General features: G+C 37.8%; 1 protein-coding gene across 2 annotated transcripts in view; it reads right to left on the bottom strand.

Moving 5' to 3' along the window:
- The window catches only part of KCNMB2 (potassium large conductance calcium-activated channel, subfamily M, beta member 2), a 270,475-nt gene that overhangs the window by 153,020 nt on the left and 94,934 nt on the right, over positions 1-22,521 (bottom strand). The window lies entirely within an intron of this gene.

Below are 22,521 nucleotides of genomic sequence, written 5' to 3'. Positions count from 1 at the left end.
AGCACAAATATCTTTTTCTTTCTTTAAAATTTCATGGATAGGAATTTGTTCTTACCATAGATTCAGCAACCTCAGCATACATTTTTTTTCTCATTGTCAAGAACTTTCACTTTTTCACTTAAAAGAAGCACTTTATGGCTTCTCTACAGCATATCTTAAATGCCAGCATCACTGCTGTTGCGCTTTGGGGCCATTATGAAGTAAAACAAGTGTGACTTGAACACGGGCACTGGCATACTGTGACAGTCCATCTGATAACTGAGCCAGCTACTAAGTGACTAAGGGACAGGCAGTGTCTACAGTGTGGATCTGCTGGACAAAGTGATGATTCACATCCCAGGTGGGGTGGAGTGAGGCTGCACCAGATTTTATCATGCTATGCAGAAGCACATAATTAAAACTTATAATTTTTTTATTTCTGGAATATTCCATGTAATATTTTCAGACCAAGGTTGACTGTGGGTAACAGAAACCAAGGAAAGTGAAACTATGGATAAGGGGAACTACTGTATTATCAGATTTGTAAGGAGTATTCCCGTTTTAAAATTTTCTTTTGTTTGTTTTATTTAATACCCCTCACTTCTTTAGTCCCCACCCTCTTCCAGTTCTTTGATTGTCACGACTGGCGTTAATGATGTCTAATGGATAGAGCCTGGAGATGCTGCTGGACATCCTGCAACGCACCTGACAGCCCTTCCTGCACCAACAAAGAATTAGCCTGTCCTTGAGGACTGCCAGGGAGGAGGGACTTTGGCTTTGCGAGTTTCTTAGGAATGACTTTTCTTTTTCTTTGCCAGATTAGCGGTACTGGCAGTGGTGATGCTTGTGACTCCATGTGAGTGGGGACGGGGGAGGCTGGTAATTTCCATTTTATGTCCTTAACTTTCCAGTGGAAAAGCTCAACTTCCATTCCCCTCCTTCAAATCAATAATTTTTTCTCTAGTCTAGAAGAATCAGCAAAATCTGCTCTGGCCACCTACAAATCAAATTTTTCTGAGCTGTANGGAGGCTGGTAATTTCCATTTTATGTCCTTAACTTTCTAGTGGAAAAGCTCAACTTCCATTCCCCTCCTTCAAATCAATAATTTTTTCTCTAGTCTAGAAGAATCAGCAAAATCTGCTCTGGCCACCTACAAATCAAATTTTTCTGAGCTGTACCCACATTTTCTGCTCATTTTCCCTTATCGCTGTGGTTTGCTGCTGCTTCATACTTTATCCTCTGCTTGGGACATGGCTTCCTTCTGTCGGTCATCCTTTTCATCTTTTGTGCCTATTAAAACCCCAATAGAACTACTATGCAATCCAGCAACCCCACTACTGGGGATATACCCAAAGGAATGGAAATCATCATGTCAAAGGGACACCTGCACTCCATGTTTATCACAGCTCTGTTTACAATAGCCAAGAGTTAGAACCGACCTAAGTGTCCACTGACAAATGACTGGATAAGGAAAATGTGGTCTATATACACAATGGAATATGACTCAGCCACAAAAAATAATGAATTTGCAGCAACGTGGATGAGCTTGGAGAAAATTATGGTAAGTGAAATAAGTCAGGAACAGAAAGAGAAAGGCCTCATGTTGTCACTCATAGGTAGGAGCTAAAACAAACAAACAAACAATAGTAATAATAGGAAATTGAACTTTCAGGAGAAAGCAGAAATGTGGTTACTAGAGGAGGGAAAGAGGGGAAGAGAGTCAGAGGCTGGTCAATGGACACAAAACAGCTGGATAGGAAAAATAAGTTCTATTGATGTACAGTTGAGCTAGGCATCTATAATTAACAATAATTTACTGCATGTTATCAAATGGCTAGAAGAGAAAAGATTGAATGTTGTCATCACAAAGAAATGATCATTTTGCAATGATGAATATGCTGATTACCCTGATTTAATCATCACACATTGTATACATGTATTGAAATATAACTCTGTATGCCACAAAATATGTATAATCAATATGTTTCATTATGGAAAAAAAAAACCTTACTCATCCTTTAAGACCCACATCAAACACAGCTCCTTCCATGATGCTTTTCCAAATCATCCAAATGTTTCCTTTTAATCTCTGACTCTCAGAGCCCTGTGATTTTATGTTTGATGACATCTCATATCCAGCCTTGTATTATAGGTATTGATATACTTGTGTATCACTTCTCCTAAATGATAAGTTGCTGGAAGACAAGCATTGCCCTTTATTCATGCTCGAATCATGTAGAATTTAGCACAATGTGTTTCATGCAGCGAGGGCTCAACCAACGTTTGTTGAATTACAACATTGTTCCCAGGACTGAACTCTATCCTCGTGTGGTCACTGCAGTCGCCTATGATGTCCCTAGGCTTGCATCAGGATTCCTGCTTTAATGTACTAGTTATTACCTGCACAACCTCCACACTCTTCCCCACCCCCTCTTCTTTCCTCTTTTTTCATTGAAGGTTAGTTATTTTCATTGACAAAATCTGCAATTTGCTTCACTTGTCTGTTCTCTTCTGTTAACATGCAAGCTATTTTAGGAATGCAATAAAAAGTGTTAGCTGCTATTTATAAAATAAGAAGCAGTCCTGAATTCCCCCGTGGGTCACGTGCCCATCCATCTTCATTTATCTTTGAAAGAGGTATTTCCTACAATCCAATGTGATTTGCTTTTTTTCTGTCATACCACCCACTCTATTCACTACACCAATCACTGAGGATTTTCATTTTTTTCCCCTTGCTTTAATTTTACATTTGATTGGATTCCTCTTCTACACCTCTCTTCTCATAAGAAGCAGAAGAGGGGAAAAGCCCACTAAGCTCTGTAAATATCTTTTTATGAATTGGACCTCTAGAGATGAGAGCTTCATTACTGAAGGGGAAATGAGCACTCTGCCCCTGTGATTTGGTAATAGAAATGTGCCATTTTATAAAGACTAAAGTGTTTTTTTTTTCTTTTAAATCAGGGTAATATATAAACCATTTAGTGTTATAGTTACTGGCTATTGAAGAACAGAAGATGTGGACAATTGCAGTAAGTTACTAAAAGTAATAATCACTTTATTTTCAGTGTTGTTGAATTGAACTAAATTTGGATCTGCTCACAAGTATGCAATGTCCACATTTGTACAGGCAGGAGCTGTGATTCAGACTCACACACTGTAGCAATATTAACACATCCATGCACAGATTCATAACTTCAGGACATAGTGAGTAATGAGATTCATTACTTCAGGACTTTAAAGAACTTCTGAATTCAGCCTCCTGACACTTCTTCCCTACCTCTGTCTTACCTCATTTCTGCCATGATTATAATTTTAATTATAATCCTATGTCTCAATTCTTTGAAAAACTTATATAGATTCTCCATTATATATTGGATGGGGTCTAAAACTCCTCAGTGTGGCAGTAAAGGTCCTTATACTCCACCCAGATTTACCTCTTGATTCCTGTATTCAAAAACACATTTTACTTCAGGCACAGGAGATGTCTTTCTATTCTTTGAGAGTCAAAGTTTTGTTCAGAGGGACGTACATGTGTACGTAGACCACCTGTGCCTTGACCCTCAGAACAAACTTCTATTTCTTGGAAGGCTCACCTCATCCCTGCTCTCTCCTCTCCTCTTGACATACCCCCTACTTCCTTCTATGAAAAAATAAGTGTGAAAAGGACCAGAGACGGCTTGCTGCAGAGCAGGGACTCAGTAAATACATGCTCAGTGAATGAGCAGACAACTGAATTTGCAAATTCAAAGGAGGATCTTTGTCTTAATAATGGGTTCAGTTCTGGATGTTTATAAGTCAATTTAACCCAGCACAACTGATCCATGTATAAGATTGTTTTTATGTGAAAACAAGGATACATACTTTCCTCCCTTAAAAACTCCCCAGGAGCAAGAAGCCCTTCTTTAACAATCCTCACAGTAATTATTCCCCTAGGGGCTGCTGCTCTATCAGCCTGGGGCATCAGAGATGCTGGGGTAGGGGAAGAGATGAAGTTTGGGCAGGAAAGCCTTAGGAGTGAGGTTTGGGGGGCAGAGGCCTGGGATGTAGAGGTTTGATGGGGTCATCTCATATCCAGCCTTGTATTATAGGTATTGATATACTTGTGTATCACTTCTCCTAAATGATAAGTTGCTGGAAGACAAGCATTGCCCTTTATTCATGCTCGAATCATGTAGAATTTAGCACAATGTGTTTCATGCAGCGAGGGCTCAACCAACGTTTGTTGAATTACAACATTGTTCCCAGGACTGAACTCTATCCTCGTGTGGTCACTGCAGTCGCCTATGATGTCCCTAGGCTTGCATCAGGATTCCTGCTTTAATGTACTAGTTATTACCTGCACAACCTCCACACTCTTCCCCACCCCCTCTTCTTTCCTCTTTTTTCAATCTCATATCCAGCCTTGTATTATAGGTATTGATATACTTGCGTATCACTTCTCCTAAATGATAAGTTGCTGGAAGACAAGGATTGCCTCTTATTCATGCTCGAATCGTGTAGAATTTAGCACAATGTGTTGCATGCAGTGAGGGCTCAACCAACGTTTTTTGAATTACAACATTGTTCCCAAGACTGAACTCTATCCCCGTGTGGTCACTGCAGTCGCCTACGATGTCCCTAGGCTTCCATCAGGATTCCTGTTTTAATGTCCTAGTTATTACCTGCACAACCTCCACACTCTTCCCCACCCCCTCTTCTTTCCTCTTTTTTCATTGAAGGTTAGTTATTTTCATTGACAAAATCTGCAATTTGCTTCACTTGTCTGTTCTCTTCTGTTAACATGCAAGCTATTTTAGGAATGCAATAAAAAGTGTTAGCTGCTATTTATAAAATAAGAAGCAGTCCTGAATTCCCCCGTGGGTCACGTGCCCATCCATCTTCATTTATCTTCGAAAGAGGTATTTCCTACAATCCAATGTGATTTGCTTTTTTTCTGTCATACCACCCACTCTATTCACTACACCAATCACTGAGGATTTTCATTTTTTTCCCCTTGCTTTAATTTTACATTTGATTGGATTCCTCTTCTACACCTCTCTTCTCATAAGAAGCAGAAGAGGGGAAAAGCCCACTAAGCTCTGTAAATATCTTTTTATGAATTGGACCTCTAGAGATGAGAGCTTCATTACTGAAGGGGAAATGAGCACTCTGCCCCTGTGATTTGGTAATAGAAATGTGCCATTTTATAAAGACTAAAGTGTTTTTTTTTTCTTTTAAATCAGGGTAATATATAAACCATTTAGTGTTATAGTTACTGGCTATTGAAGAACAGAAGATGTGGACAATTGCAGTAAGTTACTAAAAGTAATAATCACTTTATTTTCAGTGTTGTTGAATTGAACTAAATTTGGATCTGCTCACAAGTATGCAATGTCCACATTTGTACAGGCAGGAGCTGTGATTCAGACTCACACACTGTAGCAATATTAACACATCCATGCACAGATTCATAACTTCAGGACATAGTGAGTAATGAGATTCATTACTTCAGGACTTTAAAGAACTTCTGAATTCAGCCTCCTGACACTTCTTCCCTACCTCTGTCTTACCTCATTTCTGCCATGATTATAATTTTAATTATAATCCTATGTCTCAATTCTTTGAAAAACTTATATAGATTCTCCATTATATATTGGATGGGGTCTAAAACTCCTCAGTGTGGCAGTAAAGGTCCTTATACTCCACCCAGATTTACCTCTTGATTCCTGTATTCAAAAACACATTTTACTTCAGGCACAGGAGATGTCTTTCTATTCTTTGAGAGTCAAAGTTTTGTTCAGAGGGACGTACATGTGTACGTAGACCACCTGTGCCTTGACCCTCAGAACAAACTTCTATTTCTTGGAAGGCTCACCTCATCTCTGCTCTCTCCTCTCCTCTTGACATACCCCCTACTTCCTTCTATGAAAAAATAAGTGTGAAAAGGACCAGAGACGGCTTGCTGCAGAGCAGGGACTCAGTAAATACATGCTCAGTGAATGAGCAGACAACTGAATTTGCAAATTCAAAGGAGGATCTTTGTCTTAATAATGGGTTCAGTTCTGGATGTTTATAAGTCAATTTAACCCAGCACAACTGATCCATGTATAAGATTGTTTTTATGTGAAAATAAGGATACATACTTTCCTCCCTTAAAAACTCCCCAGGAGCAAGAAGCCCTTCTTTAACAATCCTCACAGTAATTATTCCCCTAGGGGCTGCTGCTCTATCAGCCTGGGGCATCAGAGATGCTGGGGTAGGGGAAGAGATGAAGTTTGGGCAGGAAAGCCTTAGGAGTGAGGTTTGGGGGGCAGAGGCCTGGGATGTAGAGGTTTGATGGGGTGAGTATTAGTTGGCTAGGGCTGCCATATGGTACCACTGACTGGGTGGCTTAAACTACAAATTTATTTCTCACAGTTCCGGAGGTGGGAAGTTCAAGATTAAGGTGCTGGCAGGGTTGGTTTCTCATAAGGCCTCTCTCCTCGGCTATGTGGCTGTCTTCTATCTGTATCTTTGCATAGTGTTTTAGTCCATTTTGTGCTCCTACAGCAAAATATGAGGGGTCTTCAAAAAGTTCATGGGAAGATTCATATTATCTTTTAATTCTATTTCTCCATGAACTTTTTGAAGTACTCTCATTCCTGAGATTGGGTAGTCTATATACTATAGACATTTATTTCTCATAGTTCTGGAGGCTGGGAAGTCCAAGATCAAGATTCCAGCATTTGGGGTCTGGTGAGGGCCTTCTTGCTGTGTTTCCACATGGTGGAAGGCAGAAGGGCAAGTGAGCTGAGCACTGTGTGAAGCCTCTTTCATAAGGGCCTTAATTACATTCAAGAGGAAGGAGTCCTTATGGCCTAATCACCTATGAAAGGCCCCGACTTCTTAATACCATCACACTGGCAACACCTGAATTTTGGAGGGGCTACAGTCAAGCTGTAGCACATGGTCTTCCCACTGTGTGTGCCTGTGTCCTAATCTCCTCTTCTTATAAGGACACCAATCACACTGGATTAGGGCCCACCATAATGACCTCATCTCAACTTAGTCACCTCTTTAAAGATCCTATCTCTAAATACAGTCATATTCTGAGGTACTGGGAGTTTAGGACTTCTATATATGAATTTTGGGGGATGAAATTCAGCCCATAAGCTGAGTGACAGCAGTGGCTGTTCCCAGGAACTCCTGAGGACAGGAGTAATGCCTTGCCTTGGCATGTTCCACAGCACCTTGTTCATGGCGAACATTTCATAAATGTTTTGGAATTGAATGATGGACTCTACTTAGAAGTGAAGTAAGATTCCTGTTATGTCCTTTCAACATGTAAGTTTTCCCTCTCAGCCTTTTTTCATATGTGAGTTTGTCAGCATTTCTTTGATATGCTCCTTGAAATAACTTTTGAAACAACTGCCCAGGATCAAGGATTGAGGTCTTCCATTACGCAGCCCTCCTGTGAATTGGCAATAGCTACGATTTTTAGTTAGGTTTATTTAGCTAATTTAAAACTCACCTAACTATATTGCCATACAGGCACATTTCTCTACAAAGATGTTTTGTTACATGTTTGTTTTACCAAGGGTATTCACGAAATATTTACTTATGTGTTTATTAACAACCTGATTTCTAAAAAAGGATTTGAGGTGGCTCTTAAAACATAGACTTAGTATATCTATAGCATCGTATTCTCCTGTCTCTTTCATGACCTTGTTGCAAATGCAATAGTGTTGATCTGCTGGTCTTACTTGTTCTCAGCGAAACAAGCTGGCTCCTAGTAAATGTCATTCTCTTAAGTGCCCACGATCCACTTTTTAAAGTAAGCTTTCCAGAACATTGATGTCTACTTTTCTAGTCTGCAGCTCTCTAATGGCACATAAACATCTACACTGAATACACAAGTAGAGCTACAATGTAGAGGACTACAGAGCTGCTCCATGTGGCTGGTAAGGCCACATCCTACATACCTATCAGCATTAGCTGGAGTCACACTAGAAAAACTTAATGGGGGATGCTGTTCTAGGATAACCTCTCTATAGCATTTGCACTGATGGAAAGATGCTAGGAGAAACTGAGATCTGGGACAGATGGCTTGTGTGGTTTCAGTCTCACCATTTTTTATTCTTCCATCACTATGTTAGATATTTATTTGTTCACATATTTACGAATATCTCTCATTCTAGAAAATAAACTTCATGAGGGTAAGAACTTTGCCAGACTTGTTTGCTGCTCTACTGCCGACAGTCAGAGCAGTTCATGATATTACGCAAGTCACTTAGATTCTCCGAGGCTAAAATTGCTCATATGTCAAATGATAATACCAATATTTATTCTGACTAACCTCAAGGTCATTGAGAACATCTAAAGAGATGTAGGGGCAATTCATGAATTATAAAGTGGCTTGTGAAGATAAGTTAAACAGTTGTAAAGGTATGTGCTTTTGAATGACAGGAAACACAATATGCAGCCACTATATAACAAAGAGCCCTAATGTTACTGATGTAGTACAAACCTTTAAAGGAATCAGTTCATTTTCTGGGTTTCCAAATTAGCGTTTAAAAAATTATTACTATTATTATTTTTAACAAATGTTGGATTTGTTTAGAGAAATATAAAACAAAATAACTACGTTTGAAAGCACAAATTGTTGAATTTACAAGTGGCACATGAACCTCTCTTCCCTTGTTAATAAACTCTTTCAAAAGTGTGACTGCCCCCTGGATGAATCCTTTCTATGAGAAATGTCCTTTGGTGAAACCTTAAAGGGCTCTGAGAATTACTTGAAGTTCCCTGTTTCAATAATCACATGAAAAGATTCCTCTTAAACTCTTGGCAGCAAACAAATGCGACAAAGCAGAATGAATTTTACACCTTTTGGGAGTCCATTAATTTACTTTCGGTGGCATCAAGTATGAACACTTTTATAGCAAGGTCACAGTTACATTTTATATCAAACAACTATCTTTTCTCATGTATGATACATGAAGCACATTTCTTGCTCAGGGCAAAATGTTTTATTAAAATTATTTCCTTTGTTCTTTTTTATAGATTGCCCTTTGTGACAATAAAGATCATCTGTGTGATATATCTCTTTAGGACAGTGTGTAATTATACCGATAGAACTTCATCTAATGCTACATTAATTTTCTTCCATTATTTTCTCTAAGAGTGATGCCACTATTGCTTACATGACAATGCAATTCATTCCTTCCTCCTTCCCTCCCTCCCTTCCCCTCCATCCTTCCTTTCTTTCTTCTTTTAACTGTGAGAGATTTATAAAAAGGGCAGTAGAGAAAATAAGTCCCTGGTATGGGGAGGCCTTTCTCAGTCTTCCAGGTACAAAGGATCCCTGATAGTTACAGATTTTACAGAGCAAACAGGCTTCTCCCCACTCCCCACCCCAGCCATTATTAATGAAAGGGAAAAACACATCCTGTAACAAAGTGTGCATATCCAGGTTGTTTGACTTCAGAATCATTCCCTCTATCACTTGGCCTTGAATTTTTACAGCCTTTTACCCAGCTTACCATCAAAGCCTCTAGGCTGGTCTTGTTTCTCTCTGCTTCCTCTAATCTGCCTTCCTCTCTGTTGCCTGAGCGATCTTTCTAAAATACCAATCTGATCCTATTAAAATTCCAGTCTTGAGCTCCTTTCCTGTAACTGGCATTTACATGGCCATGAGTTCCTGAGGGTCCCACTGTACTGCATAAAACTTCTCTAAATGGGGATGAGTACCCCTGTCCTGCCCATCCCCTCAGGAGGTTCCAACTTTAAAGCACTACATAAACTGAAAAGTCTGAAAAGTGGCAAGTACGAGGACATTAAAAGTAGTCAAGGTATCACCGTGAACACCCCACTTTTTCTTCCCTCCCCTAGAGATTGTCGGCAGGACCAGCTTTTCTTCTTTTGTGAGGTCATCCATTTTTTCCATTGCCAACATCCCTTTAAACCTGTTCCTTAATCTACTAATTAGTCTCTTGCCTCTAGTGTCTCAGCTATGATACATCTTTCACACTGGTTAACACTCCTTTGCACCATGCTGAGAAAGCTTCAGTGGCTTCCAGATGCCTGTAGGGAAAGCCCAAATGCATGAGTTTTATACTCATTCTGCAAAGTTCTGTGTTGACAGTGAAGTGTTATACAAAGTGAGATAATAATGTTATATTTTAACGCATTGATGTCACTTTTGGTATCAGGTAGATCCCTAAAGAGCAGTTAGGTAAATCTCAATCTTTCTAATAATACGAATTACTTAAGGAATAAAAACAAAACAAAGCAAAACAAAACTCTTCCTTTAATTTGTACTTTATTAAGCCTACCATGATGTTCATGTGATTTTTTCAAGCCAGAAAGAAACCATTTGGAGATGAAATTAGGAATGTCTTCACTGTTTCAGAAGGTGGCAACTTAAGAGTTAAAAGAGAAGCTAACATCATCTAGAAAATCTTAGCGAAAATTTTCTTGGAGGCAAGTGTGGTGTGGTGGTTGGAGGCATGGGACCTGAATTCACAATTCTTAGGTTCAAATTTGGAACACTCATTTATGTGCTGTAATAACTATCAAGGAATCATACCTTTGTATGTGTACCCTTGTTGAATTCTCTCCATATTGTTCCTAGGCTTGAGACATTAGCAATGTTTCACAGTCAGAGGCTTGGAGAGTGCTTATGCATTCAGGCCTGCCCTTTCTGGCTGCTTACTGGAACCCTTTTGTCACAAAGTGAAGACACCTGGATGGAGAGGCCCTGCAGTCTCAGCCCTCCCAGATAATAAGGGAGCCTCATCAATACCACATGGAGCAGGGATGAACCATCCCAGCTGAGCCCAGCCCACATTGCTGACCCAAAGAATCAGGAATAAATAACTATCATTTTAAGTCACTATGTTCCAGGCTGGTTTTGTATACAACAATAGCTACGTGATGCACTGGATGACCGAGTTACTCAACTTCTCTTAGACCTGTTTTATCATGTCTAAATGGGGTTAATTTTGGCAATTTAGGGTTATTGTGAGGGTTAAATGAGATAATCCATTCAGAGATCTTAGAATAATAAGTGACTAATAAATGTTGGTCTTTATGATTATATCAGTAATTACTACATTGTAACAATTGAAAGTTCATTAACTTTGGAGTGAAATGATACAAATGTTCTTATTTGATACTCACAATTTCTCTGTGAGATCTTATTCACATTTTATATGTGAACAAGTAGAAATTAGACGATATGTGTGGCAAGTAAGTGTTTTCTAAGTTTGGGCTCTTTGCATCATTGTAACAGGTTATACTTTTTAAGCAAAATACCACAGAAAAGATATAGGAACATGTGGTGTGCATTTTGTATATGACCCTCATCCTTGGCCATATTTTATAGCCCTCAGTAGTCTGCATCATTGTTGATTTCATTTTTATCTTGTGTTTTATGTGTGTCTCTAAGTTACCTTAAATTCGTTTTAAAAATTTGATGAGGCAATGTATGTACATTGCTACTTAAGTAATGACATGGTCCCTTGAAGAATTTGTGATGTTAGATGAAGTTGAGTAGACAGCAACATGTGAAGGGAACGGGTATTCTACTTCTAGCCAAAGGGTGTTCTACTTTTAGGATTATCTCTGAAAGCAGAAATTTATTTCTATGTCTATGTAATAATTTTAGCACTTTAGAATAAAAATACCTGTGTTCATAATCATGTAAACAATATTCAAATCCAGAGTTAATCCCTCTGGAATATTCTGTGTAGCTTTGGTCATAACATTTCTGAGATAAACAGCAATAACAGATTATTTAATTTCTAGTTAAATCTCAGTGCCATCTGCTATCTTCAGGATTTGTTTCATTTCTTTGAGCTTTTGTTTTCTCATCTGTAAAATGGATAATGACAGCTACCTTGCCATGTTGTGAGTATTATAGATGTAGTAGTATGTATTGCGCCTGGCACAGTGTCTTGACTAAAAGAGGCATTCAATGAGTTGAAAATATATAGAGCAGAGCTTCTCAAACTTCCCTATGCATAAGAATCACCTGGGGATCTTGTGAAAAGTCAGATCCTGATTCAGTAGATCTGGGGTGAGGTCCAAGATTCTGCATTTCCAACAAGCTCCCAGGTGATGCTGATGGTGCTGATACATGGACGACACTTTGAGTAGCAAACATAAAGATCAGAGGTTGGCAAACTATGGCCATGTGCCAAACCCAGCCAGCTGCTTGTTTTTGTAAAAGAAGTTGTACTGGACAACAGCCATGCTCATTTGTTTATGTATTGTCTATATCTGCTTGTGCACTAAAGTGGCAGAGTAGAGTGATTGCAAGAGAGACCGTGTAGCCTACAAGTCTAAAATGTTTAGTGTCTTGCTCTTTACAGAAAGATATATATCTATATCTATCTATCTGTCTGTCTGTCTGTATGTCTGTATGTCTATCTGTCTATCTGTCTATCTATCTATGTAGAGAGAGCGAGAGAGAGAGCACTGTACGTTTGTAATATCTTGAGGGGCAGTGTAATGTTGCTAGAGGGATGAGAAAGATCTGTCAGAAGTATAAGTTATTTTAATGGATACCACAGGGACTGCCATATAGGAAGAAGATGATGCTGGGAGTGGTGGGACATGATTTGTGTCAGGCTCTGTGTACATAAAGCAACAGGACCTGGTGTCAAGAGAGCAGGCCTTTCACCAGCTCTGTGACCCTGAGCAAGTCATTCTGACCTCTCTGAGCCTCACTTTGCTCATCTGTAAAATGGAATTCATCAAACCAACTCATAGATTTTTTTTTGGAGGATTAGTGATTATGTATGAAAGATATTAAACATATAACCTGACATAGAGAAGATAATAAAATAACTGTTACCAGCACATGGGCCTAGCAGAGAGGGTCTTGTCAGCTGTGAGAGACATGGTTGCTGGAGTTTCTTAGTTATTGTGATGCTCACAGGCAAGGGGGTAGCTGTTTCCCAGTTTCAGATGGTCCTTCTTGGGAAAGGGCCTTGGTGAGAGCTCAGTCCCAGCCAAGTGAGTTGGGTTTCTGCACAGAGCTCCAGACCTGATGGTAATATTTCAGAATCCAAGACTTTTGTCCTTATCACACAGATAATCAATATTCATACTAAAAATAATGACTACTTTTAGTTGAATGCCTACCTTTGTCAGGAGCTGTACTAGTAATTTTGTATACATCGTTTTATTTAATCTTCTCTACAAACTACTATATAGGTACTATTTCTCATATCACTTAAAACATGAGGAAACTGATGCCTAGAAAAACTAAGTAACTAATCTGAGCTCACCCAGGTCATAGGTGGAAGAACTAGATTTAGATCCAGGACTGTCTGATCAAACCTGTGCTCTTTCTACTTGTACATGAGGCTCCCATGCTGCAGGCTAGAGGGGAAGGCTGAAGCTTGCTTTAGGGACTAGTGCTCAGGGGCTCACCCTAGACTTATTGGGAACTCAGATTATGGGAACTCCAACTCTAGTCTCCATCTGCTAGTGGAAAGTGGTTACCTAAAAACATAGCCAGGCTCATATGTGATTAGAGGGGAAACTGTGCAAAGCTTAGACTGAAGGTTGAATAATAATAATAATAATAATAATAATAATAATAATAATAGTAGTAGTAATAATAATAATAATAATAATAATAATAATAATAATAATAATAATAATAATAATAATAATAATAATAATAATAATAATAATAATAATAATAATAATAATAATAATAATAATAATAATAATAATAATAATAATAATAATAATAATAATAATAATAATAATAATAATAATAATAATAATAATAATAATAATAATAATAATAATAATAATAATAATAATAATAATAATAATAATAATAATAATAATAATAATAATAATAATAATAATAGTAGTAGTAATGATAATGATCATAGCAAAAACTACCATTTATTAAAAACTATGATGGGCCATGTGTTACAAACACTATCTCATTTAATTAAGACAATGCTCCTATAAAACGGGAGTTATTCATTCCATTTTAGGAGAAGTTGCATAGGTCGCTCGTGAAGCCCACGTGGTTTCCATTATAGGTCAGAGCATGCAGATAAGCCCAGCTGCAGAGCACAGTGATTGACCAAGTTTGGGGCCATATCTTGGGTGTGATATTAGCTAACTGAGTGAGCTTGGGCAAATAATGTATCCCTCTAAGTTTCAATTTCTTTATCTGTAGACAGAGAGTGTTATGCCAGAAAATATCTCATGGATATCCCAACACTGACGTTTTAAGATTCTATGAAATTGACTTCAATGTTGAGTAATAATGCTGTTTGGAGAAAATTTAACTTCTTACATTATAGTTTTAAAGAACACTTTGAGGACTTTAACTTTCGAAGTTCATTCATTCATACAACCATTTAAAGGTGAGGGAACTGTGTGTCCAAATGTGGGTTTGTTCCTCACAGATGTTTTGTCTGGCTGGCAATCTGAGGATGTAGAACATTCTGCCTTCAAACCAAATTGCATAATACCATGCTTCTGTGATTTTTCACCTGGTGTTGTCACATCAGATCTGGCCTCCATTCTGGAGACATGCACAGAATTCCAGAGTGACTGCTTCATGGATGAGCTGACTGCTGTTTGAAATGTTGACAACATTCTTAGCCTATTGCTTTAGGAAAGTTCCTTTAGCAGGAGGAGAGGCCAGAAAGAAATTGGTGTCTTTTGGGAGCTTCACTTTACTACTGGATTTCTACTGCAGCCCAAACTCAAGCATCTGCCTGAAGAAATAGCCTGGTATTCTTTATAGTCTGATGGGGTGGGAGCTGACTTCCAAGTTTATCACCAATGCTCCCTCAGAACTGTGCATGCCAGACTTAGGGAAGGTATTCCAATTCAGGAAGATAGCATTCTGGGCATGCTATGAGCCTTTGGTGTGGTCATCTGAGCTGTTCTTTAAGTGTATAATGATTTGGGACATCATTTACTTAGTGATATATGCATGGTATGGTACTAGCTACGGGAGTCTTTGGGGGAAGCAAAGAAAGCAGAAGGCATGGCTCTCTGGGCTTTGTGTCCATTGGCTGGCATCATTCCATCTAGACTGGGAGACAGCCACCTCTATATAAATCAGCAAAGAATTTCAGTTTTTAACCCCACACAGGAGAATGTGGCACAGGTGTCTTAGCTCAGAAGAAGGAGAAAGCAAGGGAAGAGAGGAATCAGTCCAGGAGTTAGGAAAGGCTTCTCGGAGTAATTGATAAAATGGGTTTTCCAGAGAGTATAAAATTTTGGAGCTGCAGAAAAGAGAGGAAGTCTTTTTAAGAAGGAGCAACTTCACCTTGTTTCAATAGAGAAGATTCATTCATCTGTCATGAACAGAGAACTTTGACTTCAGCTCCTCAGTGATGAAAAGACCCACAGCTTACTGGACCAGTCTTCTGTTATTATGAGGAAAACCTGTCTCTTAAAGTGCATACTCTAGAAGTTTGATGGGTGGGCTGAGAAAGTGGTGCCTTTTTGACATGATCTTCAGTTTTGGAGCCAATGATGGCTGTCTCCCTTCCCATCCTCTCTTTCTTCATCCTCTCTTCCTTTCTTTATTTCTTTCCTCAAATTGTGCCATGCGTTTAATCAGGGTGGAATTCTAAAGTACTAGTTCTGACGTGGAAGTAATGACAAAATGGGCCAGGTCAAGGTCAGAAGGTCAGAAGCACGTGGATGGAACAAACCATGAATTACAGAGCAAAATCATACCTGGTAAACAGGACACAGCCATGGGGGTAGCTTTCATCCATTGGCAGAAAGCTTACTATGCACTAAGTTACTTCATTTTAAAATGGGGTTCCGTGAGGTAGGTGTAACTATCCCCATTTCACAGGTGAAAACCTAAGACTTAGAGAGATGACAGCTTGATCAAGGACACATAGGGGCAGAGGTGGGGTTTGATCCCAGATCAGTCCACCTGCAGAGGCTAAGCCTTTTGTTGAAAGTAAGGGACCTCGAATCCAGGCTGGAGTGACTAAGAATCAGTGACTACAGACCACCTGGAGACATCTTCCAAAAAATGCCAAGCAATTAGGAGAGAGCAGTGGACAAATGAACTCAGAGGCCTATCCTGTATGCTGTAGGACCCCTTTGGGGGCAGTATAGCACAAGGGAAGGTATATAGGCTCTGGAATCAGACTGAGGTTTGATGTTGCCTCTGCCACTTACTGGCTGTGTGGCCTTGGACAAGTTGCTTCCACCCGTGAACCTTATTTTCCTCATCTTTCAGAGAGAGTGATGACTGAGGGACTGAGAGTCAGAGAGCAGATAGCAGGCAAACAGCAGAGGGCTAGCACACAGTAGGTGCTCAACTCTGAAAGGCACAGCCTGAATTTGGTTCTGAGTGCCTCTTTTTTTTCAGCTTTGACTGCTTGTCTCCTTTACTCCAAGGAAGGCAGGCTTTAATCATTTTAATATATGCTATTGAAACTTCACACATGAGACTTCGAGAGACTATAGGCTGAGATAAGTACAGCATTCCTTCAGATGGCTGCGAGAACACTCTGTCACCTTTTCTGTTAGACTGATGAACACATTCCTGACATATGCTCTAATGCCATTATTTAAGATGAGTTCTCAGGTGATAATTTCCACTGTACAGGAATATAATTTCAATTCAGCATTCAGTAGTATTAATAATGCCTATTAACCTATGAAAGAAAAGGGCTTGCAGGTTCCTTGAGAATCATTTTTGGAAACTCCTAGCTTCTGTACTTCTGGAGCCTAGCTGTCAGAAATAGAGTGCTATTTGCATTCAAAAGACTGTGAAGATAGCTCAGAAAAAATGAAACTCGAATTCTTGTTTATATTAATGTAATGTAATTGAAGTCTTGTTCAGCATCCTCTAGGTCATGTTTGCATGTGAGCCTGTTTTTATCATGTTTACATCATATTTGCATATCTGGATGTAAGAAGATTGTTGCCATTTTCAAAAAGCAAACGGTATGCCTTTTGTGGGTCTCCCTAATGGAGACTATACCAGTCCCACTTGGTTTCATTACTGTTCCATCCCCAGTTAAAAGGGCACTGACAGTTGCTGTGATTCAGAACTCTTGATTTCCCTGTGAGGAAAGTAAATTCTGATGACAGGTTGTGAAATTCAGGAAGTCTGGGTAGTTCCTGCCTTTACATAAATAACTTTCTAGCATCAGGCTTTGGGGAAATCCTCAGAGGACTGAGTAGTCTGCTTAGGTCGCGTGGGTCTCCGAGGCCAAGGGGCACTCAGGGCACTGTTAGCTGGAGCTGCCTGGAGCCAAGAGCCCGGACCTTCCCTGCCTCTGGAAACCTCACTTTTCAGACCAGTAAACAACAGCACTGTCGCTGCTTCTCTCTTCTCCCAGTTCCTCTTTGTCTTGTTTTATCTTTTCCTGAGAATACTCTTTAGAGAAGACTGGAAAAGCTCTAAGGAAAATCAACCGCAGGGGTGGGTCTTTAGTGTCCTTGTAGGTGTTTAGTTCTTCCCCAGTTACTCTAAAAAGCTTTCTCTGACAGTTTCTTAGCACTCCACCTGGGCTGCTGCTGTGATGTATTTCCCATCCCTCACTCTGCCTCTCGTGGGTGAAACCCAGAGTTCATTCTCCATCAGCTCTTTGTCATTGAATTTCTCACCTTGTGGTTTGAAGTTGCTTTATACCACTTGTCTGGATTTGGGTATATTCTTATTTACACAGTGCTACTACACTTAACAGGAGAATTAACATTAATACTCAAGCATGCATTCTTGGTTTGTTCAAGATTTTACTTTCCATAGAAGGAAGTATTTAAATATAATACATTTTACTAAGTCCCACACAGAAAGAGCTAATATTTACTGAACACTGCACTAAGCATGATCTACCTTATTTTACATTATTTACTTTATTTTATCTCATTTAATTCTCATGACTACTCTTTGAGGTAGGAACCACTAGACACTCCATACTGCAGATAAGGAAACTGGGGCTTAGAGAGCCTGAGATGACACAGCAAAGAGGTGAAGAAGCCCCAAATTGAACATATCCAGGTTGACTACAGAGCTTACTCCCTTAACAAGTCTGCTATACCATCTTTCAATACAAACAGCAATAAAGCTCCACCTAACTTTTTGCTAATTGCAGTATCTTTCCTCTATAATTTTCCTCACCAAAACTCTCATCATTTTAAAAACTAAAAACCAAAAGCAAACAAATAAAAATCTCAGCTTCTTTCTTTTAGTTTAAGTACTGGGATATGGTTTAAAGCCATGCCCCAAGAGATACCATGTATGTAAAAGTTTTTTGAAAAGCATAAATTGTTAATTTTGGCTATTTTTTTGTTGTGGTTCTCTATCTCATTGATTTTTGCCATTAATTTTATTATTTTCTTCCTCGTATTTCTTTGGGTTTGCTCTATTGCTCCTTTGAGTTGAGTGCTTAGTTCACATTTTTGACCCTTCTTGCTTTGTGATAAATATATTCAATATATATTCAAAGCTATGAATATTCCTGTAAATACTATTTTAGTGGTGTTCCTCATATGTTGACATGAGATGCTTTTACTACCTTTCAGTTTAAAGTATTTTATAAATGTCCATAAATAAAACCAAAATCTTTCTCTTTGGAAAGGCAAACAAGAGGAATCAACTTATAAGCAAGATTAATTTTTTTTTAAATGAAGATACATGGAATCTAGAATAAAATTTAAAAAATAGCCAGAAATATAAAATAAGCTAAGAATATAATAAAAATAATATAGTGAATCATTGCATGCCAATAAATTTGAATGAAATAATATGCATAAATTTCTGGAAATGTATAAATTGCTAAAACTGGCCCAAGAAGAAAGAGACTTGGCTAGATATATAACTAGAGCTTCTAGATTCTGCCCTCTTCACAGATGAGTTGAATCAAACTTACAAGAAATAGGTAGTTTTCATCTTATGGAATAGTCCTTAGAAATAGGGAAAAAAAGGGTAAACTGTCTTAACTCATTTCATGAGGTTAATGTAATACTGAGACCCAAGGCAGGTAAGCATAGCACACACAGAAATTTATATGCCAGTTTCACTGATAGTTATTGATGCAAAAGTTGCAAATGAAATATCATCTAGCTGAATCCAACAGTGTATTTTACAAAAACCCAAATCAAACATGGTTTAATCCTAGAAATATAATGATAATTTGATATTAACAATATATTAATGTAATTTAATACATTAATAAATTGAGAAAAAATTACATAATCATCTCAGCTGTTACTTTTGTTCAAACATATCAGAAATGCTTGATAAAGTTGTTTATTATATCTAAAAATTTCCTAGAGAACCAGGACTTTCCTAACATTATAGAAGCTATATGTCAAAAGGCTAGAACGAACAGCATACTTAATGGGGATGCTCTAAGATCAGGCACAAAACAAGGATGAACACTGTCTCTACTTATATTCAATACAGTGCATGGTAATCTGGCGATGTAATAAGAAAAGACATAAAAGGAATAAAAATTGGACAGGAAGAGACAGAACTATTATTGTTTAAAAATGACATGATAATTTTACATTAAACATGAAAAAGAATTTACAAATAAACTATGAAAACTATAGTGTTTAGCAAGTTTGACTTAGTATTTTTTTATATTAGCAAAAAGAAAATGGAAAATATATCATCAAAAGGCTATGAATGTAAAATATCTACATAGAGATTACCCTAACAAAGAATGCATACGATCATTATGGAAAAAGTGTAAAATCCTATTAAAGAGTATAAAAGCCACCTGAATAAGTGATAGTGTAATGTTTACAGATGAGGTGTCGTTATAAAGGTGTTGATAATTACTAAATTAATATATCAATTAATCTATTGATATAAATTGAATTAATATACCAGCAGTACTTTGAGGGGAAACTTAACAAGTTGACTTTAAAAAGTATATGAGGTTTCGGTAATGGGCCACAATAATCAACCACATTGTATATAGACAAAATAAAATTAAAAAAATAAATAAGTAAATAAATAAAACTTAGAACTAAAAAAAAAAAAGTATATGAGAATGAAAGTTCCAGAAATAGCTAAGAAAATTTTTCAAAAAAATAGCAAAGAGAGGGAATTACCTTACCATTAAACATGTAACATTATTAAATTAATTAAATTTAAGCACTTAAAACATGTCAACAAAGTCACAAATGTATGTTATAAATTGCTTCACAAAACAGAGGAGGAAAGATACACTGTTTTAAAGATGATGTTGAAAGAATTGGCTCATTATATATAAAAACAAAAACTGTTGAATACCTAGCTCACGTTATATGTAAAAAGTCTTTAATTGATATAAGTTTTAAACAAGAACAGTAAAAATATAAAGATAATAGAAGGTGACATTTGAGAATGTCTAATTTTTAGGTGGAGAAGAATTCTCTGAAGAAGGCCAAAAGAGCTTAAAACATAAAGGACAAAGGTGATAGACTGATTTACATCAAAACAGATTATATTTAACGAAGGAGGACATAGGCAAAATTATCAGACAAACTGAGGAAATTATTTGCACAGTGGAGAACAGACAAAGGATACTAACATCTAAACTATAAAGAGAATTACAGATCAGTAAGAAATGGCGGGTAACCCAGGAAAAGTGGGCAACACTATGATTGGGCAATTTAGAGAATGAGAAAGCTTTGTGCCATGAACCGAGACACATGACAAATCTAATAATGACTGTAAGATATGAGCAATATCAAAAATATTAAGAAACATGCAAATTTAAAAAATAATGGAATACCACTCCACATCTGTCAGATGACAAATATTAGTACAACAAATAATGCCATGCCTTGGCAAGGACATGGGGAATTGGAAAAGGATGCAGTAATCAATTAATGTCAGTAAGACTGCAAATCCTGGTGCTTAGATGTGTATATAAACCAAAAAACTCATTAACAGATTCATATGGAGATACATGTGATGATGTTTATTTGTTTATTTGTTGTGACAGCAAGTGGGGAGGGAGCAACTTGGGTGTCTATTGATAGAAGAACAGAAGTAAAATGTAATCTGGGCATACCATGGAATATGAAGCAGCATTTGGAAGTAAGTTAGGTTTATATGAAAATGATGCTTTATGAAAGAACAGTGTTAAGAGAACAAAGAAACAACTTATTTGTAACATAATACTTTTATGTATATCACATATGAACACATGTATTTCAAGAGTACTACTAGCTCTAAATGAATGTGTGAAAGTGGAATGAATGGGTATATATTAAATACTTTAGAGTGGGTGCCTATTGTGCAGAGGAAAATGAGTGTATTGATAAGGGACAAAGGGAGAAATAGAGCTTTGCATAGACTTTGATGAGAGCGTGTCATGAGCTAAGAAATGTGATTAATTTTGTGCACTTGAAATAAAAAAAGAAAAAACAATATATACTGCATAAGTGAAATTAATTATTTTTATGTATTATTATATCAGAACATTACTGATACTCCCATGTTTGAAAATAATAATAAATCACTGTCTAATCATTTGGCTTAAACAAGACCCTTCATGAATAGAGAGTAAATATATGTTCAATGACTATCTTCACTAATATATTTTAATGTGGTCAGGACTATGTTCGTATTTTTCATTTCTATACCCCTAGCACCTAAGACATTATTGCTGGCCCATGCTAGATGTTCAGTAAAGATTTATTAAACAAATAAATAAAGCTGGCTTGGTTATTCAAAGATCATGAAGTGAAGGCTACTTAACCAAAAGATCATAAAGTGAAGTACTAACTATGCTGTAGGTGAATAACATGTATTCTCCTTTCATCACCAGAACACTATGATGCAGGCTTTCTCATTTGTATTTTTTGGGTAATGAAACTTGGGTTCAGCGAGTTTAAACAACTTTTCTAAGCTTACAAGTGGTGGAAAGAGGATTTTAAGTCATGTCATTTTGATTCTAGAGGTCCTCTAACTATAAGACATTGCTAAATCCTGATAGAAAGCAGCTAACCTCTTTTTATCATTTATTTTAGTCTCAAATTTTGCCTCAAGCATATTTCCAGAATATAAAAAGGGAAAGGTGGGGGCTGGCCTGGTGGTGCACTGGATAGTGCGCCGCTTGGGAAGCGCGACGGCGCTCCCGCCCGAGGGTTTGGATCCCGCATACAGACCGGTTCCCACTCACTGGCTGAGCGAGGCGCGGGAGCAGCGCCAGGGGTTGCGATCCCATTGCCGGTCCCCGGTCCAGTACGGGGGCAACACTGAGGGTTGCGATCCGTTGCCGGACACGGAAAAAAACAAAAAAAAAAAAAAAAAAGGGAAAGGGGGAAAAAGCACACAGGAAATGAACTTCAGCAGCCTGATAGGAATCTTCTTTCTTTACCTTATCCTTATAACTAGCAACTGTATACGTGCAGACTGGAGAGTTACAGCAGAAAGCAGTTAAGTTACAACTGGATAGAGTATAAACTGATGCAGCAGAATAAAAATATAAACATATTTTATATCTGTCTTTTTTATTACATCTGTTTTCAATTACAGTATAGCTATAAGATCGTATTTGTTTTCCTGAAAGCTTTTTAGCATTTATCCAACCATAGTATACATGAAGTGGTTG

This window comes from Galeopterus variegatus, unplaced genomic scaffold (genome assembly GCF_000696425.1).
Source record: "Galeopterus variegatus unplaced genomic scaffold, G_variegatus-3.0.2 Scaffold859, whole genome shotgun sequence".
Classification (NCBI taxonomy): domain Eukaryota; kingdom Metazoa; phylum Chordata; class Mammalia; order Dermoptera; family Cynocephalidae; genus Galeopterus; species Galeopterus variegatus.
The sequence above is the reverse complement of the archived record's forward strand: the minus strand, read 5'-3'. Positions and strand labels throughout refer to the sequence as shown.